The sequence below is a fragment of the Elephantulus edwardii genome, unplaced genomic scaffold, assembly GCF_000299155.1.
Source record: "Elephantulus edwardii isolate Elephantulus edwardi_28Jun2011 unplaced genomic scaffold, EleEdw1.0 scaffold00091, whole genome shotgun sequence".
Taxonomy (NCBI): Eukaryota; Metazoa; Chordata; class Mammalia; order Macroscelidea; family Macroscelididae; genus Elephantulus; species Elephantulus edwardii.
In genome coordinates, this window is record NW_006399841.1 from 7,795,647 (window position 1) to 7,810,070 (window position 14,424).

The window sequence follows — 14,424 nt, forward strand, 5'->3', positions numbered from 1 at the left end:
AGCTGACCCTCCCACAGCCCATCTTTCTCCCTCACAGCAGCTGAAGGAGGCCAACTGTTTGCCTCTGGGTGGGCAGCGCAGCTAGCTCCTTACCACGAGGCCAACAGAGCATAGTGTAAATTTGGGATTTACACAATACTTTATCTCAAATGTTGAGATAACTTAATAAGAAATGCAAATAAACAAACTTCCCCCAATGTATCAAGAAAATCTGATAATAAGATTTAAAAACATAGGCCAGTAAACACAGAGGGTCAGAAAACAGGCCCCTGAGAGGTGCCATTTGCACCAGGTAGGAACGTGAGGTAAGAATGTCAGTTTCCTAGGAAATCAAGCTTTTCCCTGTTTCTTCTTGGTGACATCCCTCATCAGACAAGGGTGATGGTATACGTCCTGGTGTAGACATATATAACCATTCAGTGTCGTGGAGTCAATTACGTCTCACAGTGATTTTCTATTTGGATGTCGAGGTTATGAACTGTAATGGAAGGAGACATTCCATCTTTCTCGCTTGGATTTGAACCATCGGAGAGGAAAAGCCTTTGGGTAAGCAGTGTAATTCATCTAGACTGTACCACCAGAACTCCCCAGTTATATATTAATGCATGTGACAAGAACAGCTTTGCGGAGTCCAAGTTTTAGCATCAAACACTGACTCATGGTTTCTGATTTCAAGTCCTGCCCTGTAGGGGGGTATGATAACAGCCAAGCCTCTTGGCTTCCTTTCCCCATTTACGAAATGGTTCATTTAAAGTTAAAACGGAGGGTAAAATGACAATACATGTGGAAACTTCCAGACAAATCAAAGGGGCTGCAAGCATGCTTTTAAAAAGACCACATTCCATGCAATGTACTCTCACCAACAAAAATTACAGGGAAGTCATAACAAAATGATCAAGTGTGGTAAATACACTCCTACCCTCAATAGAATGCAGCAGTTGGTGAATCTTTTTTAAAAAAACAAAACAAACAAACAAACCAAAAAACCAAACAAACATGGTAGTGGTGGAACTTTTCAGAGTTTGAATGAAATGGAAATGAAGTTAGAAAGCAAATTGAAATAAAGTAACTTTTTTTGTTTCCACTGACCTCTAAAGTTTTCAAAGAGATATGATCACTCATTGTTACAATAAAGTTCCCAAGAGTGCTTAGAATTCTAAACAACTTCAGCAACAAAGAAGAATCTCCTTCTCAGTTACTGCTCATAAGAGTTGGCGTCTGGCAAATTACCATAACTGAGGGTGAAGTTCAGATTTTAAGTCCTCTGCGGACTCCAGCACAGCATTAGCCGATGAGAGCTGACCTACTATGGCTTGGAGAAACTCTGCACGATACTTGGCAACATACTTAGATACTTATAGGGGGTCTGGCATGCAGAGACAAGAAGACAACAAGAACCTCATGACTGCAGCAGTCGAAAATGCTGACATAAAACTTAGAGTTGGCTTTCTTCTTGAAAAAATAGAGCCAATACTTTTCCATTTTACAGTGGAAGAGCAGAACTGCAGATTACTGGTAGATTAAAAAGAGCATTCAGTTAAAAAGAAGTGCCATGTGCCACCCAGATACATAGAAAGCAAACTTCCTTTAGCTTCCAATTCTTGAGGTCATTTTCTCAAGTAAAAACTACGTAATATTGAGACATGGTTTCTAAAATCAGAAGGTAGTTGCTGAGTTGGATACACAGTTAACACCCTTGGAACCAGTAGTCAGGAGATCAGTAGACGTATTGCATTGGGTAAATCTGCTGTCAGGGACCTCTACAAATTCGCTGAAGAGCTGCTGAAGAGCTATGATGTCAGTTTGAAGACTAAGGTGCACCTGATTCAGGCCATGGTCTTTGTCATCACTTGCTCTTCATCTGAGAGCTGGAGAGTGAATAAGGATCAGGACTCAAGATTGGAGCCTTTGAGCTGTTGGAGAAGAGCACCGACCCTCTCACGACTTCCAAAGGAATAAGCCTAGATAGATTTCTTGGAGAAGTGCAGTCAAACAGTCAAGGGGCTCCTTGGAGGCAAAGACTGAAAAGCTTTGTCTCGCAGGCTTTGAGCCTGTTGTAGGAGAGGCTACTCCTTAGAAAGAGGAGAGTCATGCTTCAAAAGGTGGAGAGTCAGTGAAGGAGAGGAGGCCCCTCAATGAGACAGAGTGACATGGTGACTGCAGCAATGCGCTCACGTGGGTCAGAGGGGATGGGGGTGTGACGCAGGATAGGGTGGGGTTCAGGTCTGTTGGTCATAAGGGCGTTGTGAGTACTCAACTTGACAGCACCTAATACCAAGAAGTTACTGAGGTGACTGAGTGTAAGAATTTGTGGTGGCTGGTGGGTCAGAACAGAACTGTGCTGCCGACAGCTTCTGTGACAGTCAGCGGCTCTTCACAAATACCGCACCAGGACTTTATTCCTTGGTCTCTAGGCAGATGCATTAACAGCCCTCACTAACTGCCCGTTCTTCCAAAGGACCCTATAACCTTCCATGGGAGAAGAACTCAGTGTGTTGGGTGTAGACACAGACTTCTCACAGGCTGTGGGCTCGTCGTGTGGTGCCCGAGTGATCATAACTAAGTATTCAACCACTCTCCCCATTTACTGATGGTCAAATAAGGAGGGAGAACATGACAGTCTTTCTAATTTCTCCTACATTGGAAATGAGTCACACTACACCTGCATAAAGCTTAGTACACCTGAAGAATTCACTCATGCCCGACCCCAGAGGTTTCAACTTTGCTGTTGTTAGGAGCCATTGAGTCTAGTACAACCCACAGTGACCCTGCGAACAGCAGATCTGAGCCCTGTGCTATCCTGTGCCATCCTCATACCTCCTCACTCTCCAGTGCCCATCGCAGCAGCCACCATGTTAATCCACCTGGTTAAGGGTCTTCCTCACTGACCCTTCCCTAGGTATCAAGGAGTGAAATGAAATCAGTTTGTAATAAAAATGGCTTCAGGGTCATCGCCAGCAGGAGTGATGAAGTCTTATCTGTTTCCTCTGCTGAGAGACCCAGCTCTGCAACGTTTCAGTGTGCTGCTTAAGTAGGTGCCTCCACGTCCCCAGCTCAACACAAACTTGAACTTGACTGGTACAGCTAGCAGATCTGGCAACAGCAAACTGCACATGTGTGTGCCGTGAGATCAGAAGGCGGGGAACTGATGGAAGACGACAAAGGGCCACTTTCCTGTGCAGCCCCTGTAGGCATTTCCTCTCATTTGTGGGGAAGGGAGGAAATTCAAAGCAGGCATGTTGAGTGCAAGAATGAAAACAGTTACCTCCAATGTAAAAAATGTTGATGTTCTCTACCTACATTAATCCACTCTCTGAACGCAGTTTAAATACCTGTTAATAATAACACGAGATGAGTGTGTAAAAGCACCCTACGGTTTGATCGATGAGCGAGGAATGGTTTTAGAAGAGTAGCATTATCGCTACACAAAGAGGAAACTGGTGGTGACACCTGCTGAAGTTTGCAGAGATGACAAACTATAAATGACAACAGGCAGGCTCCGGAATCTAACCCGTTTCCTGAAAGCTACCTGGAGTCTGTGCACAGCAGGGCTGCAATAACGCTGGGTGAACAAATAAAAAACAAAACTCAAAGGAAGGTTCTTTCCCTCAAACCATCCACAGGAGGCTAACTTTTTACCCCAAGATGCAAATTAAGCAAAAGTGATGTGGTCAGTTTTGAGGAAATGAAGGTAGAAACCACGCCTCATATAATTTCAACATTATATTAAGTCTATGCTCTACTTCCTAAAAAAAGAAAGAAAACAGAGGAGGGTTTTTTTAATTCATTAGCTGCTGCCAAATTATCTCTGATGGGTGGAGAGTCGAAAAGGGCATTGAGATTCACTTTGGTTTCTAAGATAACACCAAGGCTTGGAAACCTCCCCCTTTGTGTGTTTTTTTTTTTCAAGCAGAGGAAGTGAAATAGAAAGGAAACAAGTTTCCAGCATTGTTAAGACTTCAAGCAAGAAAAAGACAACAAAGGCCAGGAAATTTGAAGTGAAATCTGAGAATCTGCCTGTAAGTGGTCCAGTTTCGCTTGTTTTTGTACACTGTGGTAGATGAGAAAGTGGAGGGCTGGTCTTGACCTTTCCTGGGCCTGGCCCACTGTCCTCATGACCTTCACATGCACAGCAGGCAACAGTATAAAGGGCTCTGGTGCAGGCGGACAGCCCAGCCTGGAAATTCCACGTCCCTTGCACGCCACGGTGGTTTCAAGGTTGGTGAGGCCCACGACAGCACTCCCAGCCGGTCTAGATGGACTGCTGACAGGCAATGAGGACATCCAGCTAGACTCCAGTGGTTGTTTTAAAATGAGGTGGGGAAGCCAAACACAAGACATCCTTCCACGGGGCCAGCATGATACTGGACTACTACACCCTGCATCCCTGCCATCTGTGGCACCTGGACACATCTGCATGCAGAAATTAGCACACAGTGCCAACGACATAGGCGTCTCTCTAATGGCCTAGTGGGTAAGGCACTGTGTTGTCAGCCCAAAGGCAAGTGGTTCGAATTCAAGAGCAATTCACAGCTTCTGAAAATCCACTGGTGCACAGGTAGGAGTCAGTTTCAACTCGAGGACACACACCTCTACCATCACCGTGACCACCAGCACCACTGCCGCCAAGGAAATACTGTGGCTTGATGTTCTGCAGACCATTGTGACTGACAGGGATCCCACCTAGAGAACTGCGCCCCCTCCAGGGCTTTACTAGGACTGCAACTTTTGGGGAAGCAGATTTATCTTCAGGCAGATCGACAGCGCAGTTAACCGTGCATCACCAGGGGGCCACGCCAAGAGCAAGGCTGAATTGTGCAGCAAACCTTGAGGCATTTTGACAGACCTTTGGCTAGAAAGTTAAATTACAAGACTTCCGAACTTTCTAAGAAGAGAGTTTATGCAATCTCCAGGATGCGCCTAACTTTGGGGCCTTCCATTTAGTCACCTTGCAAATAATTCATTCATTAAAGTCTAAAATTAAATCAACCTACTGCTGGAGAGAGCTCCGGTGGCTAAGTGGTGAGGCGCTGCCCTGCCGACCCAAAGGCACGTGGCTCAAATCCACCAGCTGCTCTGTGGGAGGGAGATGGTTTAAATCCCTTTCATGTGAGTTGGAGCCTCTGAAAATCCAGTGGGCTGTGAGCGAGTTCCAACTCGACAGTAGACAACAACAAGAATAACAATGCTGGAATGAGAACCCTCAAAAAACCCCAAACCCACGGTCCTCAGGTCAACTCTGGCCACGGTGACCCTCGAAGACAGAGGAAAGGTGCCCCAGCGCGTTCTCAAGGCTTATCTTTATGGATCTAACGACTATCTCTTTCTGGAAGCTCACTGCTACCTGTCTCTGGGGCTGCAGCTGAGGACTTACCCACAGGGATTCTGATAACAAGAGCAATGATCAACACAGATCGGCAGTGAAAGGAATGATGGCAGGTAAAAAAGGTGTGATTAGACATTGCCATTCATAAATTACATTCATCAGTTAGAATTACTGTTATAAAACAAATTGCCCTTGAATGATTGAATGAAAAGCCAGAGGTTTGTACACTTGCACTTAAATAAAATGCGTTTGGAGTAATGGGAGCTCTGGATGTAAAGGGCTTTATGGCTGCAGAGGTCACTGTAGGCACACTTCACAGTCTCGAGCTCCCCTCAGGCTTTAGGGCATTGGAACTGGCCACTCTCGTCATGTTTGTTCATCCTCCAACGTCCCCTGAGCTCCGCTCAAGCCCCACCTTATCACTGAGACCTGTCCTGGCCATTGCCTGTCCAATTACACCCACCCACCATCACTCTGCCGCCGGGCTGCACTCACCATACCTGACATTCAAGGATAGCCTGTGACTGTGCACATGTCCTCCCAGAACCTGGAGCGCAGCCTGACCCATGGCCTTGGCTGGTCAATAAGCACTTCTTGTTATTATCGATCAAGTTCCATTTCTCCAACTCTTCCTAGGCCAACTGTCCCAACACATCATTAAGTCCCAGGTGTAACCTGTGGCTCTTCTAAGAATTTATCTTTTTAATTTGTAAAATGCCACTAAAGTAAGATATGCTCACAGAGGAAATAAGATAATTGGGGTGGGGGTGGGGTAGGAATCATAAAAAGACATGTTGAAGCAGAGAGTACCAAGAGTCAAAGAAGAGTTTTGGAAAAGGAAATAAAAGAAAACAAAAAAAAAACAAATCAAGGTGTGGACAATCAGCAAAAGGAAGTCAGTTCACAAATCAGAGAGTCTTTGTCCCCCTAAGAGGAGCTGCTCATGGAAGTGGAGGACCACAGGCAGGGACATTCACTGCTCTCCAAATAAATGAGGCTGAGCACGGGGTGTAATCTAGACGTGTACGGCACAGAGCTGAAGCCATGAGCTACACAGGGCTTCGAAAAATCTAAATTTCAATTCAGTAAGCTTAAATAACATGGTGCACTCAGTTCCAAGTCATGCTAGCTAGCAATATTACCAGTACTTCACAGTCTACACATGGCAGAGAAGATAGAGAACAAGCCACAGAAGATGCCTAAGATCAGGAAGTTCTACTGGACAGCCAAAGAGAACAACACACACACACACACACACACACACACACACGGACGGGGGAGAGAGGGGGGGGGGGGGAAGGGGAAGAGAGAGATGGGAGGGAGGGGAGAGAGAGAGAGGATAAATAATGTATACTGCACTGAGACAGATGAGGGAGAGAACTGTTTAAAAGGGTATATGATTAGGTATTATTGTCATGACAGGAGTCCAGAACGAAGGCTGCACAGTGGAGTGGACTTGGGAGGAGGGATTGTATAACAATGAAAGAATTTTTCTTTTACTTTTCAAAGAAAAGAGCAAACTTGCTGGGGCGGGTTAGGCAGGGAGAAAACTGCAACAATGAATGAACGGAAATCCAAAGTCTCTGTAAACTTTCATTAAAATTAATAATATTTTTTAAAAACGTGGGTGGAGAAAGTTCTACTGGACAGCCAAAGAAAACCACACACGGTATATGGTTCCATCAGTGTCCCCGGAGAGGGAAGCATGGCAGAGCCAGATCAGAAATCCCACTGGAAAGGGGCTTGTCAACCATTTATAATCAAACTTCCACCCAGCTTCTTGAAGATGTTTTGTATTCTATGATCACTGATGTTGTTATGTGCTGTTGAATCAGCATCCACACCAACTCATAACAGATCTTCCAGTGGGTTTTCGGAGGCTGTAAATCACAAGGCAGGAGAATGCCCATCTTTCCCCCAGGGAGCCGATGGTGGATTCGAACTGCCTGTCTTTGTGTTGACAGTACTTCTTACTGGAGGCCACATGACTATTACCTGAGTGACTACGTGGATCATCAGTGTGGAGGGAAAGCCCTAGGCACTTAGAAACAAGCACTAGAGTTCAGTAATAAACTCTTAATCCCTGAGTGGCAGGAGCAAAGGGCCCCAGAAGGAGAGAGATGAACTGAACTAGGTTTACAAGCTGAAAGCTATGAGGGTCTAAATCAGCTGGCACAAACTCTCAAAATGCAAATCCCTATGCCTGTTACAAAAGACTGTATTAAAAAAATAAAAATAAGGCTCATCTGACTTTTAGGTCATCACACAATTTTCATTAAGCCCTGTTTCAATGACTGAAACATGATGCAGATCTGAGGCACACAGGTAAGTTTCCGAAGCCCAAATAAATCCAAAGCAATTTAATCCAAATAAATCCAAAGAAAATGAGCATTTTCAAAAATGTACTGAACCTATCTTCAGGATTTTCAGAAGGGTGTGGGACACAGCATGCAAAGTGAGGGTGAATTTTCAGAACACAGCACAGGCAAGAATAAGAGAAGACCTTATTCACAGGGGAAAATTCCAGGGCCCTCAGGGAAGCTATCTCTGCGGCATTCTTGGGTTAGAAGCTGAATGCAATTACAAGAGTCCCTCCAGGGCAAACCGTTCTCCCTCTGCACAGCTTCCCGCCCCTGTAACTTCCTTTATCCAGCATTTCCAGGTGGAGTTTGAAGACATCTGAAGCCTTACCATTTCATGCCCGCAGACCTTAAGCATATGTTCCCTTACAAGACACTATTATTTGTCCACCCCTTTCAATACTAAGAAGAGCTCTAGTAGAGTAATTACTCTAGTAGAGTAATTCCTGAAGAAGGCTGCATAGTGGAGTGGATTTGGGGGAGGGATTGTATAGCAATGACAGAATTTTTCTTTTACTTTTCAAAGAGAAGAACGAACTGGAGGGGAGGGGTGGGCAGGGAGAAAAGTGCAACAATGCATGAATGGAAATATAAAACCTCTGTAAATTTTCATTAAAGTAACTAATAGTAATTTTTTTTTAAAAAGAATTCTAACTGAAAAAGGTCAGTGGTTCGAACTTCACCAGTGGCTGTGCTAGAACCAGATGAAGGCATTTTGCTCTCATTAGGATTTACTGCCTCAGAAACTCAAGCGGCATCACTATGAGTTATACGACATTGCAGTAGATTTTTATTTTGGAGTTAGATTTTAAGATTAAAGATAAAACCACCATTCCTAGGAAGGAGTCTGGGCTGATCTTCCCAATGAATTATAATTAGAGTGCATTGCTAAAAATCATTTTCACAAACATTATAAATTATATACAAGTAGTTTCCAGATCACAAATGTCCAATTTGCAGACAACTCCTCCTTGTCCTTGAATCTTAGGTAAATTTGCCCTGAGGTTGGAACTGAATCAGTTTTTCACTGCCAACAAATTCCTCATCTCAACCACCTTCATTTGACACGTGCACAGCTCGTAAATGATGGGAAAAGCTTTAAGCCTTCTCTTGCTAAATAAAAAGAAGACTAAATGCACCTGTTTGAACTTATCTACAAATTCTACTTAAAAGATACAGGACTAGATCTCATTCATAACGTGGGACTGTCTGTATCTAAGACAGAAACAACCTGTAATTCCAAATGACAAGAATGGAGAAGGCTAAATATGTTTGATCTGCCCACTATGATTATAGGTGCTAAGAAACCATTTGAATGTGCCTTTTTGGAGGTCCTGACAGAAAAGGGAATTTTAGGAATCTTCTGTAACTGTGCTATCCAATATGGCAGCCAGCAGCTACCAGGTAACACAAACCAAGTCTAAATTAATGGAAAGAAACTAAAACGTATCTAGCTTCTTAGTTATTTGTGCCACATTTCAAGTGTTCAACAGCTACTTGTGACTAGAGGTTGCTGCGTTTCTAACAAAGATAAAAAAGATCCAGACATGATTGTGAAAATGTCTATTAGACAGTGTAGCTGAAATGCCAACACTATTTGTCCCTGTATCTTCAATGGGATTACTGAATCATTGATGCAAGATGTTCCCTAAACACTAAATTCCTGAGCAAGCTGCAGTGCATCAGGTTAATTCCTTGCCATGGTTTATCCAGCCATCCACACGCTCCCCTGCTGCCTGCCAGCCCATTATCATGGCATTTGGTGCACAACTCAAACTCATTGTTGTGGAGTCAGAATCAAAGCACAGTAGACCCTCCACTGGGTTTCTGAGGCTGTAAACTGCACAGGAAGGGTTGCCCATCTTTGTCCCATGGAGCCAGTGGTAATGTTAGACAGAACAATGATTCCTCTGAGGCTCCAGCCAATTGAAATGATGCCTGTCTTAGAGATTCTTGAGGTGCGGACATATGAGGAAAAGGTTTATGGGTGCGGCTCAGGAAAAGGAATGGCTCTCTGGAAGTTACTAACTTGTTTCCTGGAATTCCCCCCCCCCCCCATTTTGTTTCAGAAGAATCAGGATCATATTCAATGTCAAATGAGGTCTAGATTGAACCAAAGGACAATCTGGGGAGGACTGAAAGTTCTGGGACTCGCATGAACTGCCCAAGACGCGTGTTTGACTGCAGCAAAGAACTACTAGCTGCTGATGGAAAACTAACGTCGGAACCCGAGAGGGTCCAGGTGTTGGGAAAGAGCGAGTTGATAGAGGGCTTCCTTGCCTTCTGCTAACTGCCAAGAATTACAGGGAAGAAGCAAGCCATTTTCTCTTGTCACATCACGGACTCCAGATCATGCAATGGTTTATATGTCATTCTCCTAAATAAGGTTGGCCTGAGGCTCAGCTGACGTACATTTATGGCAGCCTGGTCTGAATATCTTTGCAGTGACAGCTCCCTATCAGACATCCTTTGATCTCTTAACTTCCTGACTGCCCACTCCTGGTAGGTCCACCTCCCAGGCAACCTTCTCACATAGGAGTAAAGTCAAAGATATCAGCTCTCTCACCCGGGAAGGATTCCAGAGCAGTCACTATTGGCTGCCAGGTCTATGTGCCCAGGTAAGAGTCCTGAGAATAGCGTATCCAGGGATAATATGGGAGCGTGCCAATCTTCAGAGTCTGAGGCAGCTCCCACGCTGATCTGTTCTCCGGAGAGGGCCTGGCTCAGCTGGAGAACTGCCCCTTCATGGTCCCTGAACGTACCTCCTCTGTTTTCTTGTGGTAGTAGGTAGGGGAGAAGTATTAGCCTGGACTAAAAAGACAACAGGAGACCTGGCTGCGTAGTGGGTTACATTTTGGTCTGCTGAAATTCAGCAGTTATAACCTACCAGCCTCCCACAGGAGAAGGGCAGAGCCGTCTCCTCTCCTTGAGATTTGTACCTTCAGAAGCCTGTGGAGAAGTTAGTACTATTCTGCTCCATGATTTGGGATCAGGGTGAAGACAGTGAGTGGGTGGGTGTGCAGTGGACAAGCATTTCTGCTGACTCCCATCGTCCTTCCTGCCTTGGCCTTCTTTTTCCTCCTTTGGACAGTCTTCCTTGCCATCTGCCAGGACCTGCTCACAGTGCTCTGTCTCTCTGGACCTTGAACTTAAGCACCTTCATTAAGGGAGCTCTGGTGGTGGCCTAGTGGTAAGAAGTGCTGCAATCCCAGGAGCATGCGGTTCAAATCCACCAGAGGCCCTGAAAGCGGAGAGTCAGTCATTCTCCTCTGAAAGCCTGCTGGAGGTCAGCTATGAGCTGATTCTGACGCCATGGCAAACAACAACATTCTGAAAACACTCTTTCAGTTAACATGCATTTGCCTTAATTCTGCAGGTGAGTTTCCAGAGTAAAGGGATTCTGATGCTCTCCTGGTTGCACTCCTTGTTTACACTGTGTACCTTGTTTACATTTGCTATCCACCTGAGTGAATAAAGAGGAGTTTTGTTATCTAGTAGCTGGTTTCCTTTGCCTCCGGACATCAACCAAGGACTCTGACCTCTCTGGATTGCAGCTTCCATATTTGTAATTCTTGTGGGTTAGATTAGATCAGTGTTTCTCAATCCAGGTTCCACAGTGGAATCATCAGAAGAGGTTGTGAAAGAAAACTGATGGCAGGAGTCCATCCAAAGCAGGCCAACAGCACCGGAACTCGGGGTGTTTGGTGGGGAGAGGGTAAGGTATGAGGATTGTTTTTAAAAGGTCCCATGATGATTCTAAGGTGTAGTCAGGTTTGAGAAAGTAAATACAGTTCACAAAATGTCTTGCTCTCTGTGAAGAGGAGAATAAACATAAGAGACGAGGGCATGGAAGTACTGGCCAGAGGTGGACAGGCCTTTAAACAATGCTTCTTGACTTTGGGACGACCACGAGGAAATGTGCAAAATGTATTATAGCAGAACCATATTATATATGTTGCAGAGTCATGTCCAACCCCCAAGTTTTATGTGCTATAATGTACATTATAGATCCAGCAGGTGGTTTGAACCTACCAGCTGCTCCACGGGAGAAAGATGGGCTATCTCCTCCCACGCAGTTTACAACTTCTCAAAGTCAGTTTCTACTTGACGGCACATAACAATAATACTCTAATATTAATGCTTAGAGCGAGGCAGGGATCACAAACATAATTGTTTCTAAGCCATTTACTTGCCATTGTAGAATGGCTTCCTTGAGGACTCTTGAGATATTTTTTTTTGGTATAGATTTTATAAATGTATAGATTTTCTTCTTTTTCTTTTAACAGGTGGGAACATTTCAGCCAATCACGCAAGAGACAAATAAGCTTAAGTCTGTTTGAAAGATCTGAGGAGCAGATTTCCTGAGAAAGCTGAATTTCTAAAGAGCTTTGACCCTGAACATGAATGGGGAATTCAAGGAGACGAGTGGGAGAAAGCCTATCTTCCTTCAGATAATCTAGAAAAAGAGTTAATACAGCAAACAGTTACTGAGATGGGAGTTAATAGCTGTGGGTAAAATTTTCCTTCAGAAAATCACAAAGTTAAATAGAGATAACATAAACAAGATAACTCTTAATTCAACACATCTGTGCTTTTACTTCTCCTTTGAGTGTCTCTGGTGTTTTAAAATTTTATTTTCCATTATAAACATATATCAAACACCATCTATCTATCCATTGTGAAGAAGAACCATTTCTGAAATGTTTTAGAGCATTTTGTTTGTATCATTACATTTGGCTTAACAAGAACCAGTTTTTAAAAACTAAAATCATTTTAAAGGGTTATATAAAGTTTATTATTTCAGAAGATTTACCACAAAAGTTCCTTTAAAATATGTGCATAAAACAGTAGAATTAAAATCTGCTCTACTTCTAGGAATTCATGAGCTGAGTCACTGTTGCTTTTTAATTTACAGTATCACTGGAACAAATTGTTTGCCTTTCAACATTTTTTGAGTTGTACAATTCAATGACAGTTACACTTAGCATTTGTTCAATCATTGATATTCTATGTTTTCAAACTTCCCCGGGACTCTTAAGAAAATCTCAGTACCCCTGGCCATAAAGAGCTCTTTTCCCTTCTCTCCCTCCCACATGGACACTGACTAATAAACTTGGTCTCTAAACACTTCTCCATCCAAAAGATAATGAAGTCCATTTTTTGCCAGGGGTGGGGGCAGATCTCCACTCAGGAGATTGGGTCAGAAGGCTTCTCATCTCAAAGTCTATTGAAAAAATTATTCCAACACATACTATTCAAAAGAGGTAAAAGAAACCCATATTATAGTATCGGAGCTGACTTTATGTGTTTCCTTAGTAAAATTACATCTTCATTTCTTCTTTTTCTTTTTTTGTACAGGGAATGATTTATTCGTTGCAAATACCTTTTTAATGTTTTCTTTTTTATTATTATTAATTTTAATGAAAATGTACAGAGATTTGGGATTTCCAGTTATTCACTGTTGCACTTGTCTCCCTGTGCAAGTCTCCCCTCCAGATCGTTCTTCTCTTTGAAAAGTAAAAGAAAAATTCTTTCATTGTTATACAATCCCTCTCCCCAAGCCCACTCCACTGTGCAGCCTTCATTCTGGACTCCTGTCATGACAATAATACCTAATCATATATCCCTTTTAAACACTTCTCTCTCTCATCTGTTTCTTCTTATATGAGATAGTGTAGAGCAAGTTGCGGAAAGCAGGAATGTAATAACTTGGCGTACTGAGGAAAAAAAAACCAAAACAACACTAGAGGTAGTATCTACCATTCCTAACCAAGTCATTCTTTAACATGTCCTTTGACGATGTCACGCTGAGAATTCTATACCTAGCTAATGAAGACATACCCCCAGAGTGCAATGAATGGCTTTTGTATGACCTTCCTCTCCATAGCTTATGACCTCTATAGCATGACTAGAGGACTTATAAACAAATCCAATGGGGATTCAAAGACTGCCAGTGATGCAAATAAGGTGCGGAGAGCCTCTGTCGTGGGATGGGACCACGGAAATAAGGACTACAGAACCCTGTTGTTGTGTATCACGGAGTCAGAACTGACACATAGCTGACCTTCCAGCGGGTTTTCAGAGGTAAGCAATCACACGGGAGGAGACTGCCCATCGTTCTCAGGCAGAACAGCTGGCAGCCTTCAACTGCGTGTGCTCAGGATTGCAGTGGAGCTTCCTGCCACTAGGCCACCAGAGCTCCCTACACAGAACCCTCAGGAGGGTCAATTTGGCCCTCTCACTAGAGTTAAAAGAGAGTCAATTCCAGAGCAGAGAAAGGACCTTGTCACCCCTAAAATGAACTGTTAGGAGCTGAGCATAACCCTTTGGGCACAAGGTCAATATCCCAGGTGAATCTTAGCCCCAGGATTCAGAGAGCTATGACATCATAGATGATGTAAAATGGCAAGAAGATATGGTGGCCACAGAACCAGGAAAACAAAGGAGCCATGGTGGAATGGTGGGCGAGCTGGCCCACAAGGCAGACATCTTTGGTCAGGAGGCTTGCTAACAGAGCTCTGTGGTGAAGGTCAGCTCACCAACTCACAGGATGAGAGAAGTGAAGCTTGTTAGGCCAAGACTTCTGGCAGAGTAGTGGGCCTCCTGGAACTTACGGGCGGAGCTAAAAGAGCTCAAGAGCACTTGCCATGTACACAGCAGAGGCCAGCCTGAGGGGCTGAGGGCCAAAGACGGAGAGAACTGTATGAAGACTCAGCTGAGAAAGGCTGTCCTGACTGA

General features: G+C 43.9%; 1 protein-coding gene across 2 annotated transcripts in view; it reads right to left on the reverse strand.

Moving 5' to 3' along the window:
• The window catches only part of TGFBR2 (transforming growth factor, beta receptor II (70/80kDa)), a 91,881-nt gene that overhangs the window by 58,168 nt on the left and 19,289 nt on the right, over positions 1–14,424 (reverse strand). The gene's annotated exons all lie outside the window — the stretch shown is intronic.